At 43.2% G+C, this 24,287-nt stretch overlaps 1 protein-coding gene across 1 annotated transcript in view; it reads left to right on the top strand.

The window, feature by feature from the left end:
* SLIT3 (slit guidance ligand 3) overlaps positions 1 to 24,287 on the top strand; it is a 595,338-nt gene that overhangs the window by 231,341 nt on the left and 339,710 nt on the right. The window lies entirely within an intron of this gene.

Genomic DNA, 24,287 nt, shown 5'->3' with positions numbered 1-24,287 from the left:
TTTTGTAAGTGTAAAATAAGGTCATGTGTCCAAAAATACTTGCATATTATAGGGCCTCACACATAGTAGGCATTCACTAATGTGATCACCATTGCTATTATTGGACTAAAACAAAGAAGACAAGTTTTCTATTTCAACCCCCCAAAGAATCCAGAGGCAGGGGCCCAGAGCCAAGAAGTATTCCAGCGGGCAATGATTGTGTTCTGTCCCCCTGCCTTCCCTTCCCACTTCAGTTAGGTCCTACCAGGAAGTCACAGGTGAGTTATAAGAGTTAAGTTTGACCTTTAATAATCCAAGAAAGTGCATCTGCTTATCTTTTTAAAGGAGAGTAACAGAATCCTTTTTTTTTTTTTTTCTTGACACCAACCAGAATGGAAAGGTGTTCCTTTGTAATGGGCTGGTTTTATGCCTTAAACCCTTTCCTTATGAAAATAATTTACCCTGCTAATTACATCACATTAACCAACTACTCCCGGTATAGATTAAGGGGCTGATTTTTAAATCATTCCATAAATTAAAAGCAGTCCTCCCAGATACATGATTTCATGGATAAATGCTGCATTTGTGTTGTCAGAATTTATGTTGAGAGGAAATGGAGGAAATGTATCCTTAAAGAAATATTTTGCAGTAGTTGTTAACACCTTCCACTCCTGCTCACTGCTTCTGGTACCGTAATATAAATGTGCAAGCTGTTAGCGTGAGATGAACATTCCGGAGCTTCAGGGGCCACCTGCCTGCGTGGCTGGCTTGTTATTTAAATTCCCTTTGCATTTCACAGATTTAAATACTGCCAGCGTCCTGATTTATGGTGTCCACATCACACACATAAAACTTTCACTTGGATCTCCCTCTTTCTCACACATGAGAGGAAGTCAATTGTGGCCACAGGTGGAATGGATTGTGGAACTAGTTGTCACCAGCAGGGTGTAAAGACCAGGCGAGAGCATCCAGAAGCCAGCTGGAATGTGGCACCGTTTGGGAGCCTAGTTCTGACGAGTCTGTCTCTACTCCTTCCATCAGCCACAAGAGAATTGAAGGAACATGGAAGGACTGAAGGGGCAGAGACATACGCTAGAAAAAATTCTAAGGGGTATCATCTGCCCCTGGTACAAAAGAAATCCACAGCCCCTCCTTCCAGAGATGGAGCTCATGGGATGCTGGAGAGCAGTCCTCTAAAAGGAGATTAAACTAAGTGACCTTGGAGAATACACAATTGACAGTTAAGGCCCCACATCTGGCATTATGCCAAGTTGTGGCCCTCCATGCTCAGCTGGCTCTGGGGCTTTATCGGCACTGAGGATTCCAACCCCCCCTCCTCTGGGTATCTGCAGCAGCCAGTGTGCTAACCTGTCTAAGCATCAAGCTTGGGAGATAATCCAACACATGCTTTTTAAAAGCAAACAACAGTTTGTACAAGTAATATTTCCATTCTGAAATGTAAAGGAACATCTTAGCAAAGGCTTGATTTTAAAGAGGTTTATACACATGCACGCACACAGACTCTTTGTGAAGGTCTTGTTAATCTTCCTGGTCCTTCACATTCGTAGCTGAAAGTCTTTCTCCCTCTGGCTATGTTGAGAACTTCTCTATAAGGGTAAGGCAGGAAGGGCACATTAATGGTAAAATGAGTGCAACAATAACACCTTATGGGGCCTGACTCTGTCAAGGGGACTCATAGGTGGCAAAAATTCACAGACAGGGCCTCTGCTCCCATGGAATTTACAATATCTTTGGAAGAGACAGACTGTAAGAACCAAACACATGAGTAAATGAAATAATTTCAAAAAGTAAAAAATAATTAGAAAACACAGTCGGATGACAGAATTATGACTGGGGGCAAGGGCAAGAAGAAGGGGCTGGACTTGACAAGGGGTAGAAAGGAGATAAGTGTGGTGAGGACACAGTGAGTAGGAGAGGGGGAGTGAAGGCAGATGAAATCGGAGAGAGAGGAGAGGCCAAATGGTATAGGATCAAGGTGGGGACTGGAAGATGTGAGTGCTTATCTATACCATGAAGGTAAGGAAAAGGATGAGGCAGTTGCCAAAGTGTTTCCCTAGATATCTGTATAGACTCAGTGAGTAGTAATATGGTTCCTAAAGCTTTAGCGAGCACTGAATGAATTGGCTGGGTTTATATCCCAGCAATAAGAATTCAGCCAAAAAGGATGACTGGCAAATGTCTGTCAAATGAACTGTCTGGAGTTTTTTCTAGGGTGATCTAGATTCTAACTATCCCCAAAGTAGAAGGATAGACTCAGCCTCCCTGGGCACCTTCCTGACCCCGGAGGGTGAAGGGTGGAGGTGGAGAAGGATTCTATCACCATGACACTGGTCTGCAGCTGGAGAGAAGGGAGGGTGTTTCTTGGGGCATAAATCATGATCCATAGACAAATGATGTTCCAGCATCTTCCCAGGAAGGTCTGGCAGCATCTCATTGATTCTTGCCTTCAAGTCTTCCTAGTCCACACACTCAGGGTTTCTTGTTCCATTGTCAGTGACTGATGGAACAGAAATGAAGCCAGCCTTGGCCTTCCCAGCCTCTATCTGGGACTCCATTAGAGCTCTGTAGTAAGGTCAGGTGGAGACGGGACAGGGAACCAAATGCTACATAGGAGTGTCTCTCCATCTGACCTCACATGTGTGCTTAACAGGATATTCTCTGTAGCCAGGACTATAGGGTGGACAGTAGGGAGCCAAATGGTACGTAAGTGGGCCTCTAAGTTATGGGTGTGGGGAGAATTACACAGAAAGGTTGGAGACCTGAGGGCAAGCAGACTGGGGTTCAGTTCAACACATGTCACCAGTCACCATCCAATTACATGTACAGCATATGGGCAGCATCAATTCAGAGCCTTTCTCTCCTTGGCCTCGTGGACCAAACTGCTGACAGAGTCCTGAAAAGACGCCACTGAAGCCACACACAGCATCCACCCCATCGGAGCAGTCTCCTCCCTGGGTTGAACTGAAAATCCCTCTAAGTCATCCAGGAAGGAAATAACGGGAAAATAAGAGTTGTTTCTGCTTATTGAATATTTATTCTAGACACCATGCTCAGGAATTCTCTCATTGAATATTCACAGCATCCGAGTGAGGTAGATTCTGCTACTGTCCCATTTGCAGATGAAGAAACTGGGGTGTAGAGAGGTTACAAATTTGTTCAAGGACATAGGTTAGGAAGTGACTGTGCAAGACTTGAGCTCAGGTGTCTGTGACCCCACAGTCCATTTGGGCACCACTGCAATTCCCATCTAAGGGAGATAAGCAGTTCATCATAAGTAGGCAGGTGGAGGGTCCCAGTGGCACTTGGACAGCTGTCCGGATTTTTAGCCCAGGCCCCGTGGGTCAGACCCAGCCAGGATCAGTGCCTCACACAGCCTGGTGAGCACTGCTTTCATTGTGTCTTTGGAGGCTCTTCTCTGCACGCAGTGGGGCTTCTGGTCAACCACAGACTGGAACCACACCAAGGAGCAGGGGACAGAGCTGCATCATGTGGTGCCGAAGAGAGCAGGAGACACACAGAGTCCTGATCCAGGATGCTCAAGCTGCAGTTATACCCAAGGTGGTTGTGACATAAGGCCACACGCAAAACTAGAGAAACTCACACACCTGCGGGCTGGGCAGGTCACCTAAGGGACAGAAGCCAGCCAAATGCTGCCAGCTCTCACCTCTTGGGCCCTGTGGTAATGCATGACTGGTATAGTCAGGTCTCTGAATTGTGTTTTAAGTCAAGCTAGAAATTTGGATTTTTAAAGGTGAAATCTCCCATCTTTAAAATACTGGCAACTTATTTAAAAAATGTTTTTAATGTGCTGTGCATACTAAGCATGTCTGTGGGCTGAAAGAGGCCCAGGGACTGCCCATTTGAGACATCCACAGTGTAGTAAGGGATCAGAGTGAACAGCTTTGGGACAGACTGCACTGGGTTCAAATCCCTACCCTTCTACTTCCTGGCAGTGCCACTTAAATAATATGACCTGGCATCTCCATCAAATGCCACCCTGCAAGCTTGCTGTAAGATTAAATGGATAATGAAATGCCTGGCTTTTGAAATGCCAGGTCCAGTGACTGTCAGGTAGTAAGTGCTTAACAAATGTTGCTATTGTTATCCCTGTTGTCAAGTAGCTATGAAGGGGGAGCTACCTGACTCTGCTCCTAGGAAGCAGGCGAGGGGCTTTTATTATATCATGTCCTTCAAAGAATCTCTGTGGTCCTCTAGAACTGGAGAAATGGCAGCTCTCTGTTTGCCAGGAAGATTCTGACAGTGAGTTCCCTACCAAGAAGGTAAAGGATGCCATGAGCTTGTGATCAGTGAGACAAAAGCAAGTGCTCTCGGGGCTTGTGCTTTAAAATGAACCCTCTTATTCAAGATTTCTCACAAGATTTCTCTTGTGGAAAACTCTCCAGCATCTGTGTTCCTCATTCTGCATTGCAGCATCCTCACAGTGTTTGGTCTGTGCCAAAAGGGACTTGAGATGGCGGCTCCTGGCATGGAATATTCTGGAAGCTCTTCCTTCCCCGACCTTCTGGAGCAGCAGAGAGTCCTTTTCCCTGGGGAGATGCACTTTCCAAACCTGAGGTCATCCTACTCTCTCCTCTGGGTTCAGCCTACTGTCCGAATCTCATAAAAGGAGTGAGAGATAGAGGAGGGCTCCCTCACCGAGGTCAAGAGGTGTGGTGTGTCACCAGAGTAGGGAACAGACTCATACATTGTTGCAATCCAGAGAAAGCCAAGTTGTTCCATAGCCTGTCCCAGCATAGTGAAACCTTCAGACAGAATCACAGACCAGCATCCCAAAAGAATGCCCAAGATCTCAATCTTAAAACACTTTCTCCAAAGTTACAGCACAGAATTGCATTCATGTCACACAACAGAATTTCTGTGAATTCTCTCCATATCCCACATGTCAGGCAGCCGCCGCCTACTCCCCAGTTCCCCCCAAATGTTCTTCCAAATGTAGCCTGAGCTGTTCTGGCCTCCTTAACCTGCTTTTCTTACCTTTCAGATCTAATTTCTTCCTAACTCTGCCTTCCCACGTGACTCAGGCTCACCTGCCTGGCTTCTCCAGGTCTGTGCCCCTGGCCAGAACTCCAATAAAAGCAAGCAGGCAATAAAAAGGTCTGCACGTGAATGCTGCTGGGAAGGAAGGCTGTGAGTACATACGCACTCACATTTGGCCCCATCACATTAATAGAGTGGATGTCACAGGCTCGGGAAGAAGCCATTTGAGAGACAGCTCTTTTGACAGGCAGAATGCTTGAGAAGCAGTGTGAGGAATAGAGTTTTCATGTACGAACAGGGAAGTCCCTACATCTGCAATAATACTCATCTCATTTGACACTGAAGGAAATTCCACTCTTTATACCTCATGGAATGGAGCTGATCTTTTGATTTGCTACACAGAGAGGCAAGCAACCAGGTAACTTATGTTCTGTAGCCAATCTGATTGTGATCTCAAGCTCTCATCCTGCTGAAAGGGGAGGGAGAAATCCCCAACCATTCCAATGAAAAGAGAAGCCATATCTTTTTGCTTAAATAGTTTCTTGTGGGCTTAAAGTTCTCTTTAAGTTCTTCTAATGGCAGGGGTGGACACAAGATCCTTGGTTCCATGCACTGGCTCCATCCTAATCATCCAACATCCATTGCTGGAGTCCACGGTGATGAAACTTGTGGTCTCTTCTCTTCACACAGTGGGGAGTCTTGATGACCTGTCCCACCCACCGCGGAAGCTGGGACCCACCTACCTTCCGCATCTTCTCTGTGGTTCAGACATGTTTTCCTTCCAGCCCCCTGGTGTATTCCTCCCTCTGCTTCTGCTAAGCAATCCTTTTACCCTTCACATGATAACCTCATAATAGGCCCACCAGTTCCCTCAGCCACCTTCCACCCCCCACCCCCCACAAGGAGCTCATGGGCACTCTTCACTTTTCCACTCTCAAAACTCTATTTCTGCCTAAGCCCAGCATATCATTTCCAGGCTTCACTAGCTGCCCATGCTGGTGCCAGGGCACTTGGCAAGGCAATCTCCTCCTGGAAAAGGGAAGACAGGGTAGGGCCCCACTGAACTTAGCCTCTCCCCAGTCTAGCTCAGGTAACTGTTGTTGACCTGTCCTCTGGGCCTCAGCTCGGTGAACTTTGCTGAGTACCCTCAAGACTTGGCCCCTTTGAAGTTCTCCCATCTTGTCCAAAAGAACGTTCTCTTCTTTTCCTGATTGAAGGAAGCTCACTACTATACCATATCCTCCTTCTCACCTTCCCTGGGTTATAAGTGATAGCTGTTGTTTTCTTCCCTGGAATATGAAACCTCAATGTGGCTTCTTGTTTACTAGAAAATGGGAAATAGATCAGAAAGTATTTTTAAAATATCAACACCATTTCACTTATAACATGCTTGCTTTTGTCGTAATGAAGACAGGTATGGTAGATAACATTTTCCTATTTTCCACTTGAGAAAACTGAGGCTCCAAGAAGTAAAGAGACCTGCCAGGGTCACACAGCTTGTTGTTGGCACAGCTGGGAAGAGCACGTGGATGTTTTGACTCTGGTTTGACTGTCCCTTCTGTGACACTGCACCACTTCCTCTGGTAGGGCACCCTTCTCCTCCGTGAGGCTGTGAAGTCAGCCACGGGGCACCATTAGCTCCACCAGTCTGCTCCCCTGTCCCTTAAATTGATTATAAAGTGGAAACCATTGAATCAGCAACCATAAGAACGGCAGGAATTCTGCCTCAAATAGGCACAAATCCTGGAAGCCAGCAGTTAATGCTGAAGTCACTGTGAGCTTCATTTAATCTTTTTTTTTTTTAAGAGATTGCCAGCTATCAATGTCTGCGAGGTGGCCAACGATCTGTTGTAAGCACTTAATAATTTGTAAGACAAACCCCTGTATTGATGGCAATGTGATGTCGAAATCACTCAACTTAACACACATTAAAAAGATAAATCAGTTATCCCTGGGTCTCTCGAAAGGTGGTTTGGGATGGCAGCACATGGATATGTAAGTATGTATAAGCATATATATCTAATGGATTTCAGAAGGAATAAAAACTGGCATAATAATTGAGGAATCTTTTGGATTCCGTTTCTTCTGGCTGGGAAACCAAGGATCCACAAGGCCCCTGAGTCAAGTCAGAGCTGTCTCCTTATCCCCTGGGTTTAGGAGGAAGTGAGGCTCCCTCTGCACACAATAAAGGTGCTGGAGCCTGCTCAGGCCCCGTTCTGCGCAGTACTCTTACACAAGAAGAAAAGATGGGACATCTTTGTCTCCTCCAAGGTCCCTACAGCTCCACTGTCTCCTCCAAGCCCTCTACATCTCCTACCTAGAATTCTATGAAAGTTGCCTAACGAGCCTCCTTGACTCTACTCTGCCCTGTGCAATCCATTATCTGTGGAGAAGCCAGAACAGTCTTTTGAGAACCAAGGTCTGATCATGTCCTGCTCAAGTACACTTCCACTGGTAGCCCATTGTATCCAGAATAAAATCCCAGTTTTGTACCATGGCCAATAAAGTTCTACATGTTTTGACCACTGCCTACTTCTCTGACTTCTTCTCATACTTATGCCCAGCACCCTCCCTAAGCTGAAGCTTCTTCTGGTCTTCTGGTTCTGACTTGAACAAGCCAGGATGTCCTTTGGGCCTTTGGTCAACCTCTGTTCAAATGACCAGCTTTTGATTTGGCACATTATTCGAGTCTGATTTCCAGTATTATTTCCCCTTCAAGGCAAAACAAGTTACGCTGTTTTATTTCTTTTAGCACATATTTTTATCTGAAAATGTATTGGAGTCAGTTATTCATCTGCCTACAGTGGAAGGTTCCAGAAAGCAGAGTTTTTCTGTCCAGTACCTGGAGTGCTATTTGGCTTATGGTTGGCATCCTTGGGAATCTTGATTGACTGGACTGATTCCTTTCTCCCCCTACCTTTACCAATTGAGAAACTACCATATTGAAGTTTACCAGAACTCCAGTCATTCATTTTTTGAAATTTATTTGCTCAACAAACATTCACCAATTCCCTACTATTTTCCAATCTGTATGCAAGCCACTGGGGCCAAGGAGTAGTCTGTGACCTCAAAGAAATCAAGATCTGGAAAACTCCATGATATTTGTTCAGTATGATGACATATATAACAAAGATGTGCATCATGTTCTCAGAAAATGGACTCCTAGATGAGAGCTTTCAAAGAAGAGATTTCAGAAGGAGATAAACCTTGAGTTATACCTTGGAGGATGTGTGGGAGTTAGGCAAACAAGGGGTGGAAGCATTCTAAACAGAGAATAAGCAAATATAAGATGTCCCTCCGTATGGCTAAAGTAAATGATGCTCATGAAGGAGAAGCAGGAACTTGGGAGGCAGATAGGGGCCAGATTAAGAAGGACCTTTATAACATTAAAGAGTTTGGACTTGATCTTGAAACTAGAAACTTTTAAGAAAATCACTTTAGCCCCAGCGGAGAGGATGTGTCTTTCAGAGGAAGAAAATATTAAATCTTGAGAGACCCTGTGGGCCTGGATTCAGGGAGTGTAACAGTTTCCTAAGGCTGCTGTAACAAATGACCACAAACTGGGAAGCTTAAAACAGAAATATATTCTCTCACATTTTTGGAGGACAAAGGTCCAAAGTCAAGGTGTTGGTGGGTCATGTTCCCTCTGAAGTCTCTAGGAGAGGGTCCTTCCCTAGCTCTCCCAACTTCTGATGGCCCTAGGTGTGCTTTGGCTTATGGCAGCATCACCCCAATCTGTGTCTCTGTCCTTACATGGCTATCTTCCTTTGTGTGTCCTTATCTCTGTATGGCATTTCCCTCCTCTTACACAAGAACACCAATCATGTTGGACTGAGGTCCATACTAATAACCTCATCTCGATTCTCTCTCAAAGACCCCATTTCAAAGCAAGAACACATTCTATAGAACTGGGGTGTCTTAGGGGCGCCTGGGTGGCGCAGTCAGTTAAGCGTCCGACTTCAGCCAGGTCACGATCTCGCGGTCCATGAGTTCGAGCCCCGCGTCGGGCTCTGGGCTGATGGCTCAGAGCCTGGAGCCTGTTTCCGATTCTGTGTCTCCCTCTCTCTCTGCCCCTCCCCCGTTCATGCTCTGTCTCTCTCTGTCCCAAAAATAAATAAACGTTGAAAAAAATTTATAAAAAAAAAAAAAAAAAAGAACTGGGGTGTCTTAATCCTTTCAGGCTGCTTTACCAAAATCCCACAAACTGGGAGGCTTATAAACAACAGAAATTTTTGTTTCCCTTCCCTTACTTACATTCATCTGTTTTGTCTCTTAAAGTCCTCATATAAAAAATAAAAAATAAAAACTAAAAATAAATTAAAAAAATAAAATATAAACTCATCAAATTATCCTAAATAAAATATGTTTAAGAGAATAAATCTAAAAACAAAAACAAAAAAACAACAGAAATTTATTTCTAACAGTTCCAAATGCTCAGAAATCCAAGATCAAAGCACTGGCATATTCAGTGTCTGGTGAGAACCCTCCTCCAGATTTCAGACTGCTGACTTTTCGTTGTATCCTCCATGGTGGAAAAAGGGCAAGGGAGTTCTGAGGGGCCTCTTTTATAAGAGCGCTAATCCCATTCATGTGGGTTCCACCCTCATGGCCTAAGCGCCTCCCAAAGGCCTCACTTCCTGATACCATCACATTGGGCATTAGGTTTCAACATATGATTTTTGTGGAAGAGCACAAACAGTTGATACATGGCACAGGAGTTTGGATTTCAGTATATCTTTTGGGGGGACATAATTTAATCCAAAACAGGGAGTAAATGGAAGAAGGGGAAAATTCCAGAGTGGAATAGAAATGGATTCAATTAAGTCTTGGAAGCTAAATGAATATGAAAGTTAGAAGGAGAGGTGGCTACCTAGAAAGATTCCCACGTTTTTGGTTTACGTGATCAGGTGGAGTGTGGAGCCATCCATTATAATATAGACTGTATCAGACAGGGTTTAGAACACATGATCCCTGTTTTTCTTCTTCACATATTTAGCCCATTATCCAATGTAATCTTAGTAGCCTAAAGGACATCCCTAGAGAGGAAGAAGTGGAAAAAATAAAAAAGAAGGTAACTGCATGAGTAAAGCAAGAGGGAATGTTACCTTTCTCAAAATTCAGACCAGAAGCTAAAATGGAAATCAGATTACTGAATTCAGTTGGTTTCTTAAAAACTAGAGCCACATACACAACCTGAGTATTCCTTCTGGAGGAAAAGGCAGAAGCCTGTTTTCCCAGTCTAATCTATTGACCCTTCATTCATTCGGGAGCCAAGCCGAAATCAATAGTGTCTTGTTTGGTTGGGAAACTTTAGGGAAGAGAAGCCAACTTTTAGCCCAGAGCTTACTTGAGAAGAGCATTCACATGCACAGGAAACAGCAGACTCTACAGGTGTAGCACCTTTTGCTTCAGCCCCAGTCATCCAGGATCTTGTTCTGACATGGTTCATCCGGCGCCTATTGCCAAGCCTCTTTGATGTCCAAACCAAACACAACCCACATTCCCATGGGCATCGGTGCCTTTTAGCATGTATACCTGGAGGTGGTGGTTCTGTGCAACAGCCATCTATGCTTTGAAACAGAGTGGGGCAGAGGTAGGTAGGTGATCCCCGTGAAAAGGCTGATTGAATCTGTAGACACCAGACAGAGATGATGATGCAGTATTTCAGCAGTGGTCTGAGAGGAAGCTTGGATGGTGTGGAATGAAATCTACCTTCCTTCTACTTAGAACCCGGTTCAATCTTGGAAGACCTCAACAGTGTGATGGCTTATTGGGACTGAGACATTACCGGGTCAAGGCCAAAGAGGCTGTGACCTACCACATTACACAGATTGTTGACAGAAGGGCTTACTGGCCTTCACACTCTGCATTCTTCTGGACATTTTCCCTCCCTCTTATTCTTCTGACACTTGGAAAGTCTTGTATGGCTTAGCTGTCCTTGACAAACTCTGTTGCCTAAGGCCGGGAAACCACCTCTGCTCTTAATCTGACCCAGCTAATTGGCCCTGAAGATGTAAATTATGTAGAAAGAAGGGCTGTCTGCGACTCTCGCCACATATATCACCTAAGTATAAGATACACAAAGAGTGACCACAGCCTTCTTATAAATCTATTATGGCCTCTTGACCTCTGAGCAATAATAAATAGTATTCTTGCAGGCTGTCCTGAAGATATGAAGACGTTTTGTTGAGAACATCTGGCATTCATTGACTCAGGAAAAGGAAGAAAAAAATCACAAGCCCTGGGACAGAATTTCATTTTCTTTTCATGTTGCCATGTGGGTGAAGGAGCCCTCTCTGTCTTTAAGCAAATGTGTGTGGGGGGATAAGGGGGGGAAGGTTGGTGGTGGTATGTGAGCTCCCTTTCAAGTTTTAAAGGGGGCATAAAAATGCACATGCATTTCTGTGAAGAAGTTCTCTGGCAGGGGGAGCATCTTTTTGAAGGGGGCTGGGGATGTCCGGTTATTGTAACTTGCTGTCAATATGTCTTCTTTCCTTCTGCTCCTGTGAAGTTTTCTCTGTGCTGCTCTCCAGGGAGACTTGGGTCACAGAGTATGGATTCTTTAGGTTTGTCAGGGGACACCAGAGTGTGCAAGCTGGAAATGGACAAGAACCCAGAAGGCTAGTATGCATGCTCCCTCTCTTTGTCTCTACCTCCTTCCCTCTGTCTCTCTCTCTGTGTCTCTCCAGTTCTGTAGAATAACCTGGCTCTTCAGCTCAAAACCAACAAATTTAGATTCCCCTTGGAATGCGGTGGAAGTTCACTTCTGAAGCCTGGATTTGCCTCTTTTCCCACCGGATAAGCATATGCTCTCCTTCCCCCACACAAAAGTTGGCCTCTCTTTGATCAGTGAGTTTAAATCAGAATAGCTCTTAGGTAGCCAAAGTGGCTTAAAATGTTAGCAAACAGTGGGATCCCTTTTAATTTTTAAAGGGAACTCTAATTCTACCCTTTATGACTTGCTTAATTATCCTGGGCCCCTGAACAGCTGTCTATTGATTCCAATTAACATGATTGACATCTCCTCTGGAAGGTAAAAGCTAATCAACTACAGGGTCCCCCACTGAGAATTCATTTCCTTCTTGGAGTCACTCCTGGGCAAGAGGAAACTTAAATAGAGAATTGAGATTCGGCACCCACAGTTCTGATTTACTCTTTTATATACAGTCCCACAGTGTCTTGTGCAGGGAAAAAAAAAAAGGCTAGAAATAAAAAACAAAAAATGGCAATTTATTTTTGAACCAAACTAGTGTTAATTCTGTTGGCTTTCCTTTTCCTTCTTTTCTATTTTTTATGAATCTAAATTGATCCCTTGGATTTTGATTTCCTTTTCCTTTTGAGTTCTTAAGGACCCACAAAATCTACTCTTGATTACTTCTGACAAGTTCATAAGTTGATATGAATTTTCTGGTACAGTCAGGTCTCTGTTTTCCATCTTTTAGATGGAGATCTTGATGGTTTTCTAGTGATATTCTCAGATTAAAAACAAAAAGCAAATAAGAGAGAGGTTATGTTAGATAACGAATCAGGCTCTATAAAGATAGCAGAGGGCTGGAATGATGTTGAACCCAAATATGAAACATAAAATAAGTAAAGCCAACAAATTCATTCAACACGTATTTCTGCCTATTATGTGCCAGGTACATGGAAGCTCCTAGAAGGGGTGGGTGTGATCTGGCCATGGTACCTGTGGCACCCACTTCCCTCCATGTGTATTCCTTCTTGTCAGAAGGAAATCTGAGTGTTAACGGTTGGCAGCAAGCTCAATATGAACAGTATTATATGGTTGCAAAAAAAAAAAAAAAAGGTGCCATTATGGGCCTCAGAGTATCCAGTTCAAAGGGGGGCAGTGGTTAGGCAAATCCTCACATTGATTGGCATTTTATTTGACTATAAATTTCATTAGAGCAGACACAGTGTTGGTCTGGCTGATCACTGCATTCCAATAGCCTAGCACAGTGCTTGGCATGTCACAGATACTGAATGGAGATTTGTTGAATGAATGAATTCTCTGGGCACAGACCCAATAATTTCAAAGAAATGTGGGCCAACTTTGTGCTCAGAAAGCTGGGTAGAGAGAATGATTATTGGATAGATAGATTAGATAAGGTGAGATTAGAGAAAAACGAGATGAGATTTTGTTTTGGACAAAGAATGTAGGATAACTGACAATGCTCAGTGTTGACTCTGAAGAAAGAGGTGGTGGACTGAGGATTTGTACATAAGAAGACCTAGCCTTGCATCCCTAACTGTTGAGTGCCCCTCGTTCAGTTGGGTTGGGCAATCAGCGAGAAGAATGGCACAAGAACCCTTGACAGCAAGCAGCATGGTCCAGCAAACCCAGGTCAGCCACTATGTTAATTTCACTCTACTGACTGGAGAAAATACTCTCCTGACACACCCCTTCTTTTTTTCTGTCATTCTGGAGCCATGTCATTTACTCGAAGGAGAAATGGGGAGGAAGGGAGACAGCCAAGAAAGAATAAATGGCTCGACCATGCTGGGAAACCAGTGTCCAAGTCTGACTTTGCAGGCTGCTACCTCCCTGGTGCAGATGAAACAATTGTGGCAGTATTTCTTGACCAAAATGGAACCAACAACAACAAATAAAAACAATACCACAAACCCACCCTGGGAGCTGCAGAACACTTTGATTTTGTTTCTTGTTCACCCATTTCCGAATGTAGGTTGTGTCTAACAGATTAAAGTGTGTTGGCTATCATTTGTCAACCCCAAATGCCAGTTTCTGGGTCTTAATGTCACTTCCTTTTACCACTACAATAAATCTTCAGACAGTGAGAAATTTCCTAGCTTCCTGCAAGGAGTCCAGAGCCCTAGACCAGACGTCCTAGAGGGAAGCAAGTACTTCTGATGCTTCCATTTAAAGCACTTTGTATAATTTTGCTTCTTATATTTGATTTCATACTTTTTTGTATATTGGGGCCAATATATTTTTTCCAAACATTTGCCAAACACTTGCCTATACCTTGAGAAAGCTTCTGTGATGAAGATGTTGACAAACACGTAAAATGACTTTACCTGCCATAGTGTCCCCACTGGCTCCTGACAGGCAGTTGGCTTCATAAGACACCTGCCTGACTGTCATCTCTGTTGAAGCTGGGCTTTCAGTCATCCACTGAAGGTCTAGCTCTATGCTGGTCACAATGTCCTTTGACTCCCAAGGGCCCCAAGCTCTGGCCTGTTCTTTTCTCAGTCTAATCTGGAACTCCACATTTTAAGAACAGTATCTTAATTAAGTGGAGGATTTTTTTCTCAGCAGCTGAACCAATGGGGCAAGGGAGCTGGGTTTCCCTTTCCAGATTGTTATTCCTTCCAGAGGAATCCCATGCCACCTGCAGAGATGAGATAGAGGCGGTCACTATAACAACTGAAAATGGCTATTATCGTCTGAAGCAAAAATGTTATGGCATTTAACGTGCATTACTGTTATTCGGATCTGGAACTCAGAACTTGGATCTGATTTTGCTTTTTATACTCAAAGACTCAAAAGTACAAACAATTTTGAGTCCTTGGCAGCAACACTGGAGGAAGTCTGTAGGCAAGCTAAATAACTCTTGCTTCAAACAACCATATCTGTGGTGATGTTTGAATTCTGATAACTTTGGGTAAGAAAATCTCTCTCCTTTTCATTGTCTCACCTCATCTGTCACCCCAGCTGGACTACCAGCTTCACCAGGGCAGAGAATTTTACAGCTTGAAGAGATGTAGTCAGTAAAGGATCACTAAGGACAGTAATGCAGACTAATAATAAAAATTGTCATTCATTGAATGCTTACCAAATGCCTGGTTCTGTTATGGAAACGTTTTGTACCTTATCATGTTGGTCAAAGGTTAAGGCAATCCATAAACCAGCTGATGATTCTGTTTAAGAATAAGGAAACTGAGGCTTTGAGAGGTTAAGGGAGCTGTCTGAGAGACCACCATGGACAGAGTGTGAATATTCAAACCTTGTCTGCTGCAGAAAGTCTGTGCTTTGAGTCCTCTCAGCTTCTCCTTTCTGGCTTGAGTTTCATTCAAGGGTCATTGAAAAAACAAAAATGAATTTTGGAGGCAATATGCAGATGTTAAGAGCAGTGAATTTGACTTTTGTTCCATTTTGTTTCCTTCTTTCCTTTCTTCCTTACAAAACCACTTACTAGACATTGTGCTAAGCTGACTATAACTTGGCCCTGCTCTCAAGTCACTGGTCACTTAGAGCATGTGACAACATGTGACAGCATGTGACAACACAATGTGTGCTTGTGGCAGAATGGGCTGAGGACCTTCACAGAACCACCCCACATTTGCTATAGCACAGGGGAAATAGCAACCATGGAACGGGGGCAGATAGTAAGTATCCCCACACAGAAGGAGACGGCATTGTATGGGAAGGCCTAGAAGCAGGAAAACTCACAACATATTCAGAGAGAGACAACAAATCCGGGGGAACGTGGTCAGACCGAATGGATTGAAGGAGCTATCATGGAAGATGATGGTCATAAGACTAAATGGAAAGGCAATTCAGAGCCATACTGTGGAGACCTTTGGAGGATGCTAGAGGCAAGAGACCCCAATAAAGATGGTTGCCAGTGGTGTTAGGACAGAAGATATCCAAGATGAGGTAAGGGGTTGTATTCAAAGGATATTTCGGTTGTAAAACCCATAGAGCTTCGAGACATATTTGAAAAGGGGGAGAGGGGTATAGGGGAAAATGAATCTGAGGGTTTCAGCTAAAGCAATAGGGTGGTTGGGGGGCATTGTCAACCAGTATGAGGATGAAGAAGTGGCTTGAGGTGATGGCCAGGGAGTCATCATGAGTGCAGTTTTGGACATGTTGAGTCTGAGATGCCTGCAGGACATCCAGGTAGAGAAGGTTTTTTTGTTTTTGCTTTTGTTTTTGTTTTGCAGTCTACAAATAGAACTAGAATCCTCCTTAAAGAAGTGAAGTTGCCAGTAAAAATAATGTCAGCATGAATGTGTCTTGACTGTGGCTGGGGTAGACCCCCTGTGGCAAAGTCCGGAATATAGAAAGCAAATGGTGTTTTTGGCAGTCAGGGACAGGCACCCAGCTGCTAAGTAGGGGTTTAGGCCTGGAGAGGGGGCCAGAGGGTTGAGGAAGGATGGAGAAGAGGAGGGGGGCCAGCGAATTATCTCTAAGAAGAAATCACTTTTGTTTTTAATTTTGCACACATGGGGCTCATAATACTTGCAAGAACAGGGCTTAGTGATGGAGAGAGATGGAAAGATAAGAATGAGCCTCCCTTCCCAAGAGGCTGGGGGGCACTGTTGTTTTCTGCTGGACAGATTCCGGTGCTCACAAGAATGGATTTTTGGTAAAGAGGGAGAAGAAGGTGATTCCCAGCCCTCTCATGGCTTTCTTCATGCTTTCTTAAATGTGCAGTCCACCTCTCACTCCTGCTCTGCCTGAAGTATACCCGGGAGATTGTGGGTCTGGAGAAGTTTCAAATATACAAAAGAGTATTTCTCTCTGGTGTGCCTTATTTTTACTTACTTACCTAGTTACTTTAAAGCAGTGTCAAAGGGAACCAGTATCTTCTGCAGTGTATCGGATTCTGGGAGCCTCACCTCCCTTCTTGTATTAATTTAGGAATGTTTCATTTCTGCAAAAATGGTGCTGTGATCTTTGCTTTTCTATGCATGCCTTTCATCTGGCGCTCACAATGTGCTGTACAGATGTTCCACTGCCAGACCCGGGTGCCCCCTAATTTGCTTTGAGATCCCTGGCTAGTTACAGTCCCTCTAGGCAATACCTTTACCTGTAGCTAAGCGCACAAACAGGACACCTTAGTGGGGGAAGGGATCTCCCTCCACGTACTACTTTCTACTGCTTTCCTTTGCCCATCAAACTCTTCCCATACTCTGCCTTTTCTGTTTAGGCTATACAGCTCCCTCTCAAGTTATGTTCATTCGTTAATTCAGTATGTCTGTATTGAGTGACATACTAAGTACTGTACTTGTGTCCCTTGGGATACAGCCATGAACAAACACAGTCAATCCCTGCATCTAGGAGCTCATGGTATAGTGGGGGAGATGATAGAAAAGTGAGCATAAACTTATGATCTGGTTTATAGATGCTAAGGTGGGGGCAATTGCAGGGTGCTATGGGATCACAGAATATGGGCTCCTCACCCTGGTGAAGCAGAAAATGCTTCCTATAGGAAGTTAAGACCTGGCTTGCTATTGTCTGGATCCTGAATACTGTATATACTATTTACAAGTTGTGTTACTTTAGGCAAATCACTTAATACCTCTGTGCCTTTACAATATGATAATGAATTTAAAACAGTAAATACCTAGCACATAGTAAATGTTTAATGAATACACTTCATTCACTCCATTCATTCATTCACTCCTTCAATCAGTAAGTACTCCTTTATTCAGTAAATACTCCTTCATTCAGTGGATATAGGCCACTGAGTACCTACTGTGTGCTAGGCAATGTTCTTGAAGGTGTGGAGAGGTGTGCCCAGGTCTTGGAAAATCAGTTCTTCTAGGAAGTAGGTACTTCCTTTCAGCCCATTTTATTCTACATAGACCGTATTTGGAGAAAGTCTTAGAAGGTATATTAATGGACGTTCTCTTTTGCAGCCTGTCAGGTGGCAATCAAGAGGCCTTTCCTAGGGGTGAGGGAAAGCCCAGGCAGTGGGGAAGTATCAAGAGTTGCTGTGCCCAGCTTCCACATTTCAGGTCCTCAGCAATTCTACAGGTCCACTGGCTCCAGCCTACAGGAGTCCCCTTCTCCGGAGACTACCTGGCTCCCGACCCCCATCTCAAATTTAGGTCTACTTAGCATGACAAGGCACATAGGAATACATTCTCATCTTTTGCTGCTGTCAGAAATAGTCTGAAACCCAAATCTGTTGCCTTAAAGTTACCAACACCCACTGTGGCCGAATACTTGAAATTCTTGGAAATAAAATGCACTGCCCTCAGGGGCTCTTCCTCAGGGAGAACCTGACCATCGCATTCAGCTGCAGCTGCTTCAGACACCTCACATGGAGGAGGACACTGTAAACCAGTGCTGCCCTGAGACCTTAGCGTGACCCAGCATCTCTGTGGCTGCCTTGCCCGAGAGCAGCTCTGAACCGTGGAGGGGTCCTCCCCATGCTGCGATGAACAGGGACTGACTCTCCAGAGAAGATAAACATGGTATAGAGCTAAGGAAGCCTATACTTAGTGCCATTGTGATGTTCCAAAAATGCAGCAGTAACTAGTCTCCTTTTCTGGAAAGTCCAGAATACAGAGCTGGTTCTTCAGCCCCACTGAATTGAAAGACGGTAAAGCACCACTGTTGGAGGCCCTTCTTTTTCCAGAAAACCTTTGCCCTGTTTTTCCCCTTGAGATATAATTGAAAGAACATAATATTCACCATCTTAAAATATATAATTCAATTTTTAGTATATTTACACTATTGTATAACTGCGACCACTATCTAATCCCATAGCATTTCCATCACCCCTAAAAACAACCTGCTATACATTAGCAGTCTCTTTCCCTCCCTCGCAGCAGCCCTGGCCACCACTAATCTACTTTTTGTCCCTATGGATTTGCCTTTTCTGGACATTTCATATAAATGGAATCACTCACTGTGTACCCTTTTATGTCTAACTTCTTTTGCCTAGAGTAATGTTGCCAAGATTCACTCATCTGTAAACATGTAACAGTACTGCGTTCCTTTTTTATGGCTGGGTAATATTCCATTATTTGGGTAGATTGTGTTTTGTTTTTCCAGCAATCAGCTGATGGGCATTTGCATGGTTTCTACCTTTTGGCTATATGATAATGCTGCCAATGAACATTCACGTGTAAGTTTTTGTGTGGGTGTATGTTTTTAACTCTCATGGGTATGTACTCAGGAATTACTAGGCCGTATATGTTAATTCTGTGTTTAACTTTTTGAGGAACTTCAAAACTGTCTTCTACAGTGGCTTATCATTCATATTCATACCAACAATGTATGAGAGTTCCACTGTCTCCACGTCTTTTTCAACGTTTATTATTGTCCTTTTTTTCTTTAAGTGTAGCCATTCTACTGCCTACTGGATATGAAGTGGTGTCTTTTCTTATGCATGCTAATTTGGTCATTCTAAGCTTTTTCTACTTCTCTCTACCCATAGCTATCCTATCAAAGATCCAGAATTTTTCCTAGAACAAAAAGAAAGATGATGGACAACTTACAGTGTGTTGTATCTCTCATAGTTACATCATTCTTAATGTTAACCTGGCCAGAATCCGCATAATCCCAATCTTGAGCCCCCAGTACACATGCCTTCCAAAGACCAAGCTCTCTTTTATTCCTGTCCTTTGCTAATTTTAAGACCTGAATTGGATAAACCAGAGATAGCTACTCCTCATTAAATCAGCCACCTTTTCCTCTCTGGGCACATAGAGGGAGGAAAGAAGGAACGCATTGTTTTCACATGCTTCTCTTTGTTTCTAAACCAAAGGGTTAATGAAATACACAGCTTTGGTTTGGAAGAAATTAAAAGCTAAGCATAATGATATCAAGGCTTACTATTCAAGACTTTGTGTTTGAACATAACACCAGCTCAAACGTAGCCAGTGTAAAGTGTCTTCAAAAGAGAATTTAATATGCATATTATCAAGTTACACTAAACCAACTTCAGGGAACAGAGTATTTTCATGGAATTTAGTTGTGTGTTCCTGTTACCTCTATGTGTTGGGGTTATGACTTATAAATTGTTCTTATCATTAAAGTAAGTCCTGAAGGATCTCTAGCAACCAGGAAAATCACCAACTCATTGTGTATACTCATAGGTAATCTGTGCATATTTTATAACTCAAACTTTTCTAGTAAACTTAAGTAGTCATGTGTGTCAACCAGCCCATGTTAATGGGGTTTTGGTTCAGTCTGATTCCTATCAGGATAGTGAAAAGCAAAGCAAAACAGACTTTAGTTTCAATCCCGGGTCTGCTCTGGCTGTATGACCTTGGGCAAGTCACTTTTCTCTAGTATAAAAGGAGATTCCGATATATAGGTTACAGGGCTGTTTTGAGAAGTAAATGAGATTACTTATGTAAAGTGTCAGCCCAGAGACAGTCACGTAAGTATCAAGACACCGAGTAGAAGGAAGCCTTTAGTAGCAGTACATTTAAATAATAGGTGTATTCCAGAAATGGTACAAGTAAACACCTTTTTATTTTTGTTTTGTGGACAATGAAACATATTAACTAGATTAGGAAACTGATTTTTAAGGCACACCATGGTGAGTCCTCCTTTGTACATGGATGAATCACTTTGGGTTTTATCAGGTTTATATACATTTTATTTTTTTTTTATTTTTTTTCAACGTTTATTTATTTTTGGGACAGAGAGAGACAGAGCATGAACGGGGGAGGGGCAGAGAGAGAGGGAGACACAGAATTGGAAACAGGCTCCAGGCTCTGAGCCATCAGCCCAGAGCCTGACGCGGGGCTCGAACTCACGGACCGCGAGATCGTGACCTGGCTGAAGTCGGAGGCTTAACCGACTGCACCACCCAGGCGCCCCTACATTTTATTTTTTTAATACCAGGATTTGATATTGAATCTCCTGCCTCTGATTGAAAAAATATCACCGTATGATTCTCATGTTGTCAAATGCTGGTGTGGCAAACAAACATCCCACCCCACCCTCGATGTAAGCAGATTGTGTGTGAGAGCCCAGGGTCTATGGACTGAAGGAGGTACTGGCTCCTGGGTGAAAAAGACCAGTTTCACTAATCTCATTCTCCATTGGACTTTTAAGGGAGATCTTACAAAGATGTTTTGGTTAAAATGAAAGCAAAGTGCTCAAACCATAATAAGGATCTCAATTACAACCCTGGGAGAGCAGATGGGCACCCGATTGATAGAGAGGACCCTTTTAGCACATCTGTCTTTGATAACTTCTAACACAGAGAGTGGCACCTTTGAAATTAATCGGTAACTCCAAAGCAGTGTTTTTATTAATGTGACTGAGAACCTTTTGTTATGTGGAACAGTCCTTACTGGTGCTGACTTTGAGGACTGAATTAATTTTTCATGAGTTCGTAGTGCTTTGGGCTACCATTCCAGCCTCTCCTAGTTTCTGAGGATTTTTTTTTAATATATAGTGTGATTTGTTTTAAGCATCTCCATATGAAGGTATTTGAGGGGCTCTATTTTGTCCTTGGTCACTGTCTGGAAGAATGATTCTGGAGTTTGAAAACTCTCCAGTAGGCCCTGTAAACTGGTCTATCTCACTTTGCTACCAAATATTCTTCCTCCATCTTCCATTTTTCTTGTATATGCCATGTACCAGCAATGTACACACAGCCGTTGAATCAAAAAGTCAAGTGGGAGAGGCAAGCTTCCCTCTTGGAGAAAAGTGCCTTCTTTAGAACTGCAAGATTTGAATAAGGGATGAGATCCATTGCTTACTTTTTCCTTTTCATTCCAGAAGGATTCTTAAGACTCTTTAGCAGCCCCTTGGGTTCCTAAGAGGTTATGTCCTCATAAGTCTGGTTGCTGGAAATGAGGGTCTCATCTAATAGATGTAGAAAGCACTTACTTTATTGTTAGCCTATTTTAGAAAGCAAGCTCCGCCTCCTCATTTTCAAAGTATCTTCCAAATACTCTACTCCACACAGATTGCCCCCATTCTCTGAAGTCCTACAGCAGTCATACTGTCTGCAACATTAGGTATAGCATTTAATCATCCATAGCCATTCATCAAGTAATATATATTCATGGCATGAAAAAAATAGAAACTATCTTTTTGCCTGCCTTTCTTTCCCAGCATTTTATAAATATGTCATATTTCACCAACTTGTAAGCACAAGAATTGAAGCATGCCTAAGAAGGAAGGAAAGTAGGAAGGGAGGGAGGGTAGGCCCATAGTAGTTCTGTAGTTTAGAAGACTTGATCTAAGTGCTGAGGCCACTGCAAGTGTAATGAATAAGAAAAAAAAAAAAAGCCTTCCCTGTGTATCCTCCTGAGTCTGAGGTAGACATCACTCCTATATATCTCCACAGTATCTGGTACTTGGTTCCTTCTAACATTGCTCACGCTTAGTTGTTATTACCCGTGTGCATGTCTGTCACCCCCAATATTCTGTGTTCCCTAAGAACAAGGAACTTATTCTATGTCTGTCTTGTTTGAAGATCATGCCTACTGCTGGGCACACAGCCTACACCCAGCTCAGTAAATGTTGAATGAATGAATAAATGAGTAAATGAATGGGAGTGCCATGTAAATTAGTTGGGGCTTCTTCTCAAAAGAAATGATACTGAAAAATAATATGCACATAGCCAAGATATTTAGAATTGATTCTAAGAATGATGCAGTACTTCTGTAATTTAGTTTGGACATAATGGTACCAGGAATCATGGGAAGACTGACAAATATTGGAATATTGGTCCAGTAAAGAAACTGTGGGCAGCTGAAGGTTTTGTACCCTTTTTCATGTTGTATTGACAGTACATCTGTTAATCACCATCTCCATCAGTTTAGGAGCCTCACATTAATGCACCATCCTTTGCAGAGGTGGGGAGTAGGAGAAAGGAGCCAGCTGTAAGAAAGATTTCCATCCTCTGAGGATAGTAACTAAGCAGCAAAGGTAGGATGCCTATTGGTGGGATTCTTCAGGTCATAATGTATGCACAAGACCTCTTTTTCCCCCCTTTATTAAGGGATAATTGATTGAGGTCAGAAGTTTTTGAGAGTCCTGGGAGATTTTTAATCCAGTGCCATCATGCAAAGCTTACTACATCAATAAGACGGTTCCGTAGGGGGATAGAGGAGTAATTGAGATGCCACACCAGCTGGAATCCAGATGAAGATACATTTGGAAGCTTAATCACAATCATGTTCTACACTAAATATTCATCCGTCTGTCTCCCAAAGAGGACAGGAAATTAAGTTGTCAAGGGCAGGGGGGATGAGGGTTTAGCTGAAAGAAGAAACCCACACCTCAGCCTTAATCTCTAAATATGCAAGACTGTCTTCAGTGGTTGAAGCAAAATCCTCTTCTTTCCAGTTTTATTTTCTGAGAAATATTTGAGCTGTTTATATACAATTTATCAGCTTTACAGTTACCAAAATGGACTGTTAAGATAGCTCAGGCTTCTCGCTGTGGGATAAATACAGATGAACAGTGCCATCTCAATAGAAAAATGCTTTTACTGAGCCAATATAGGAAAGTATTAAAGTTGTGTAAACACGCAAGGAGGAGCAGGGGAATTCCTAAACAGAGCTGACGGGCTGTGATTGCACATGCCATGAGGTTCTGTGTCCCGAAAGTTGGACCAAACCCTGCATGTAGTCAGTAGGAATTACGTCACGTACTGTGAGTTTTCTTTAATTTCTTTTTTCTTTTTTTTTTTTTTATTTCCAAGTTAAACTCTTATGGTCCCTTCAAGGCATCTAAATTTCATTTCAAAGGGTGATTTGAAAAATGTGTGTTGCCACCATAAACTAGATGATAGTTTCCTTCACATTTTGGTCTGAGATTATGAATCAAACGTTGGCTTGAATTAAAAGGGGCAGTGAAGCCCAGTGATATTATCATGTGAAGAGGTTGTATCAGGCAGGGTGTCTTTGGGTGCAAGTAACAGAGCAGTCCCCACTCAAATTAGTTTTAGTAAGGGAACGTGCACAGGTTTCCCTTTTCTCTGGAAGTTCGCCTTATGCCACATCACTTCTACGGAAGACCTACGTTCATACCTGCTTTTGCTAAAGAAACAAAATCCAAAGAGGATTTTCACTTTTACAAAATGGTGTCTTCCTCTTTGCTTTATTCCACTTCAGCTTACAAAAGTGAGCTTTTGGTTCACAGGGGACATCTGTATTTCACATGACGGAAGTCTTTAGGTGGGAGATACCCCAGGTGCAGGATGTTAGGGCTCCTGCTCTGCTTCTCTGTGGCTCTCTTGGTTCTCTACCTTCCTCAGTGTGTTGACACCATCCTCTAATTAGGTCTTAGATGGCTATAGGACATCCCAGCCATCATGTCCTAATGCTTCAGTCCAGCAAGAAAAGGGGCCATCCCTTCTCTATGCCTTTCTCTTAGGGAACAAACTTCCTACAAGCTCATTACTAGGCTTGCTTTCCCTGGAAACCTACCTCGGCCAGCCCACTGGTGATTTTTTTACAGCCATCTTTTCTTGGAAGTGGTGGTAAGAACACACCCATCCTCTTAGTGCTTTCTGTGATGTGACTAAGACATAGCTACCCATGACATCACCAAATTCATGTGGTGCAGCAGAAGGAACATGGGCTGTGTGGAGTCCGAGCTACATTTGAATCCC

Source organism: Herpailurus yagouaroundi, unplaced genomic scaffold, assembly GCF_014898765.1.
Source record: "Herpailurus yagouaroundi ecotype Mexico unplaced genomic scaffold, PumYag 29, whole genome shotgun sequence".
NCBI lineage: Eukaryota > Metazoa > Chordata > Mammalia > Carnivora > Felidae > Herpailurus > Herpailurus yagouaroundi.
The sequence above is the reverse complement of the archived record's forward strand: the minus strand, read 5'-3'. Positions and strand labels throughout refer to the sequence as shown.